The sequence below is a fragment of the Petaurus breviceps genome, unplaced genomic scaffold (assembly GCF_028583685.1).
Source record: "Petaurus breviceps papuanus isolate PSGF00001 unplaced genomic scaffold, PetGlider_PUasm1.0 90630, whole genome shotgun sequence".
NCBI lineage: Eukaryota > Metazoa > Chordata > Mammalia > Diprotodontia > Petauridae > Petaurus > Petaurus breviceps.
The window spans coordinates 1836002-1840999 of NW_027187291.1; the positions used below are offsets into that span (position 1 = coordinate 1836002).

The window sequence follows — 4998 nt, forward strand, 5'->3', positions numbered from 1 at the left end:
CTCTCTCTCTCTCTCTCTCTCTCTCTCTCTCTCTCTCTTTCTCTCTTCACCTATACAAATCATAAAGCAGCCCCAAATTTGGACTAGCAAACTTGTTTGTTTCTCCCTTCCCAGATCCCTGGTCTCAAAAATAACTCTGAACCTCAAAAAAAAAAAAAAAAAAGAAAAAGAAAAAGAAAAAAGAGGAAGGCCTACAAGGAGGAGGGAAGGGGAAGTAAGGTGGTGTGGGAATTCTATTGGAATGTAAGCTTCTTGAGGGCAGGGACCGTCTAATTTTTGTGTTTGTATTCTTAGGATTTAATAAATGTTTTTTTTTCTTTTCAAGAAAGAAAGGAAGATGGTATCAACAGTCAAATAACAACCTCTCCTGTAAACTAATCAGTTCCTTTTCTTCTAGACACGAACACATTTATTTAAATACCATAACAGACACACACAAAGCAGAGAAAGCAGTAAATTCACATTATAACTCAGATTCATATTAAGGAATCAGTGACAGAACAGCTAAGATTTCTGTTTTCAAAGGGTAAATATAGGAAAAATCACATACATATACATGACTGTGTGGATTCCTAGAAGGTATGAATTGATATAAATATGTATGTATATACACATACTTATGTCTCTCTGTGTGAAAATATATACATATATATCATATGCACATGCATAAATGTATTTTCTGAGACAAGTCTGAAAACCCTAACACTGAAAATCACTGAAACTACCTCAAACGACTCCTCTTCCTCTCTCTCTCTCTCTCTCTCTCTCTCTCTCTCTCTCTCTCTCTCTCTGATTTTTCAGGGGTTCTGACACCTCAGCCCCTAGTCTGTTCAAACAATCTCCAGTTGTCAAGTTTTGCCCTCCCCAAAATATCCGTCAAAATAAAAGAAACCATACTGTACTAAGCCATCACCATAAAAAATACAGCTCAGATAGCTTTAAAAGAAAGAGGAGGAGAAGCAGAAAAGAGATTCTTATTTCAACTGGTTTGTTAGAAGGACTCATAAAACCATCAGAAACCCGCCAGCCAAAGACACCGCATTGTTACCTTTGGGTCTCTCTTCTCTCTCTTGGGCTCCACGTCCCATTCATGTTGACCGCCTTCTTCCAAACTGAGAGAAAAAAGTTTTCAACTTTATGGTTCCAAATTTTTTCCCCCTCGCAGATCCTGGAGAGGCGGCTAACACTTTTTTCCCCCAACAGACGGTCTGCGGAGATTTGCTGTGGAATAATAACAAAGGAGAGAGGATACGTATTTAAAGAAAAGAAGTGATTAATGGTTTTCTGTATAATTCTCGCATTTTTCTTAGCTCTTGTCTACACAGAATGGCTGTGAACTTTAGGTCCCATAGAAATCCTTTTTTCCCCCTACGATTCTATTCATACCTTCCAGGGGACAGCTTTGATTCCCTTCTATAGAGGAGCATTCTTGGGGGGCATATGCTTTTTAAGAACTATTTTTTTTAGCATTAGTTACTGCATTTCCTAGCATCTAAACCCAACATTTCGTTTCTAGCCGAAACAAAGCCTCTCCCTCTCATCACCAGAAGGGAGACAAGTTTCTTTTTTGTCTCACTTCAGCATTCCACCGGCGAGAGAGAGCCGGGCTAGTTTGAACAGTCAGTCCCCTAGGCCACCAAACATGGGTCCCTGAACCCCTTTCCCTACCTCCCGAACCTGGCTGACTCTAGTTGGCCCTCTTGCCCACCTACTCCCAAACTCCAGCGTTCCAGATGATCCAGTCATACACACCACACCAAGGGAAGAAATTAGGGACTTTTTATTAGACTAAGAAAGATTATACAAAGTAAACACGCTATTTAAAATAGCTAACTTCCTCTTTGGGAATGGTACGAGACCTTAGCTACAGTAAGGGCTGGGAGTTCATAGTAAGGACTGACTATAGGAATTAACGTCCTCCATAAGTCAAGGCTGTGTCCTCCGACATAACACTAGAGAATCAATTGTTGTCCTCCTTTTCCATAGCTCCCCCCTCAAAAAAAATGGTCTGGGGGCAAACGGACCTTCAGAGCCCCAATGATACTTGGTCCCTCAGTCTCTGTTCCGATACTTTCTATGAGAAAGAAAATGAAAATTAATACAAGAGGGTAGCTTCACAAAAGAGGCCATTCGTCTTCTTGATTATCTATTTGCTTGTCAGAGTTTGAGCTATGGCACCGGCCGGCTCCTTTGTGATATAAAAATCCTCCGAAAACCTGCAAACACCGAGAAACATCTGTGCAAAAAATTAGACTCATTAAGGCATTAAACACCTCGGAGGAGACTAGTACCAGAGAGGTAACTTCCCAAACAGGAGGAAACTGTCTCACTACCTTAGAAACTTTAGTCTCCCAAGTGAAAATTATTGGGAGTGAGTCCACATAACCGCATTCTCTGTGCTTAGAACAAATAAATAATGGTATCAAAGTCTTAGCAAGATTTAAGTTTCTTGTGTTGTGCCATTAATCCTTTTTAACCCCCTCCCACTTCCACCCCCCAGTTAGAGAGCTGACTTGGCCCTCCTGACCAATTTCTGGGTAAGGAAATAAAACCTAAACAAAACAGGAAGGCACTCCACCACCACCATTTGGGGGGGGGGGGTTACAACAAAAGCTGACTACTGGTATTTGGGTTAAGTTGAACTAGAAAGCTTCCTTTTTTATCAGGCATCTTGAAAAATCTTCAGCCTACCCTAATAATATGCATAGCAGGCAGTTTCTAGCATAGGTCACCTGTAGCCTTAGAATTACATCAAGGCTTTAACAAAAACACAGCCAAGCTAGTCACAAGGGAATCAAAATTTATTTCTATTTTCACTATGAACACGCCATGGGAAATTTCACACTGACTGCCATAGAGGTATCTTTCTGCTCCAGAAGGGAGCCAGTTGACTTTGCAACAGGAATGATTTGGAATGTCAGGAAGAGAACACGAAGAGCACGCACACAAAATAAAATAAAATGTTCATAGTCTTAATCATCATCATAATAAAAAAAAAAAACGACGAGAAAAAGACAACAAACGGTCCGAAGGCCTAGAGCACCTTCTTCCCAACAGACCGGGCACAGAGTTCTGGTTGCTGGGTCACATTCTCAGTCGGAAAACGGACTGACTGTTCGTAAGAGGAGGCCCCTGCCTCAGGAAGAGACTCTCAGAAGAGAGAAATCAGAGTTCCAGGGTCCTTGTGTCTTAGGGCAATGTTACTAAGCTAAACAGGTTCCTATCACTCACAAGCAAAGTAAGTAACCTGCCAGTGCCTTCCTTAGCAGGAGATGCAAGCACACTTTACATTCTTGTAGTCTCCTTCCCCCCCCCCCAGCCTCAATGTCCCTTCTTGGTGCAGTGGTGCCACTCACTCCTACCCTCATCCCTAGCCTTTCCACTCCCTCTTTTATCCTCCCTCCTTTCAGCACTCTCAGATCACATCCCTATGCAACATGTAGGAAGGAGAGTAACCAGACAATCATACTGAGCAATAGTAGCTGCGGGGGGGATCCTCTAAGTAAGTAAGAATTTTTTTCTTTAACCGTCGCAAAAAAAAAGAAACAAAACAAAACCCAAAGAAAAGAAAAAAAAACTGCTCTATCTGGTTGTCTGAATATGCTTTCGTTGGATGTCTGGGATTGGGGGGGGGGGTTGAGAATGTATGTGTGTGGGGGAATCCAGTCCATCTTCAAGAAAGAGAGCCTCATTTGTTAGCAGGAGCGCTGGTTGTCGAGGTAATGGCAGGCAGAGAGTCCGTCCTCTCTCCGGCAGACTGAGCATGACAAATGGGCCTGAGGTTGGCGTGATTAAAGATGAAATATGGATCCATCTTCGCCAAATCTGAAAACTAGTATCTGTAGCGTTCTTCTCCACCTCTTTTTTTTTCTCAAAAAAGAAAAAAATGGAAGAAAACAAGAGCCACGAACTCTGTGCTTCTGGGGGCCCCTTCTGCCCCCTCTTCTGTTCTTGCTATAAATAAGATTCCCCTCCCCCTCCTTCTCTCCCTTTTAAAAATTATTATTGTTATTTTTTTTCTGCAGAGACAAAATTTCCTGGTCCTAAGCACCACTGCCCTCCTTCTTTTTCTCCTCCCCCCTCACCCTCCCACCAATTTTCACTCCCACCCCCATAAATCCAAGGTCTCCCCTCCCTGATCGGGAGCGTTATAGTGAGGTGGGGGTTGCATTGGCTCGACTTTGGGCGGCTCCAGACGACCCCGACGTGCTTGATCGGATCTTCGTGTTGGGTAATTTGTGGTCTTTTTTCCATTTCATCCGGCGGTTCTGGAACCAGATCTTTATCTGGCGCTCAGAGAGACAGAGGGAGTGAGCGATTTCCACCCTCCGCCTCCGGGTCAGGTAGCGGTTATAGTGAAACTCCTTCTCCAGCTCCAAGACTTGCTGGCGAGTGTAAGCTGTCCGGGAGCGCTTGGGCTCCCCTCCGTTGTAATTGGGATTTACTGGACAGACACAAAAAAAGAAGAAAAAGAAAGTTTTATTAACCTGGAAGGGAGGGGTGAAGTCCCTCTGTACATACAAACACGTACCATCTCCCACCCTCCCTACTCCACCCAACCATGGGGCAGTGGGAGGAGGGAAACCTCCGTAAAAGAGAAGTAAGATTTTTCCCATAGGAAGAAGGGGAGGCGGAACCTCAAAGTTTTGTGAGGGAGAGTGAGGAAGTGCCTTCACTAGGCTCCAGTTCGTACCCTTCTCTTCTAGTCTAGCTGCCCCTGGTTGGAGGAGTGTGGCCGAGGCAGGATCGGATGGGGTGGGGGTAGGGGGTCTAGAGATTTCTCCAAATTTTCCCCCTCCTCTTTCCCACCTCCCAGATTCCAGGCGGCGCCTGGCTGGGGAGAAACTTTTGCCTGGTTCGCGAGACCAAGGAGAAGGGAAGCGAGGAGAGGAAAGGGAAAAATAAATACACCGAGTTGACTCAACCCACTACTTAAATACAAATTACTGAGTCCCCCCCCCCCTTCCTCCTACCCATAGCCCCCACCCCCAACATCAA

At 44.2% G+C, this 4998-nt stretch overlaps 1 long non-coding RNA gene across 1 annotated transcript in view; it reads right to left on the reverse strand.

The window, feature by feature from the left end:
• Positions 1-4998, reverse strand: part of LOC138143154 (uncharacterized) — a 58731-nt gene that overhangs the window by 22969 nt on the left and 30764 nt on the right. Inside the window, exons 2-3 of the long non-coding RNA XR_011163624.1 lie at positions 2025-2074; positions 1049-1221 (exon numbers count right to left, since the gene is read on the reverse strand). This is a non-coding gene — a long non-coding RNA (uncharacterized lncRNA). The remainder of the gene's footprint in view (positions 1-1048; positions 1222-2024; positions 2075-4998) is intronic.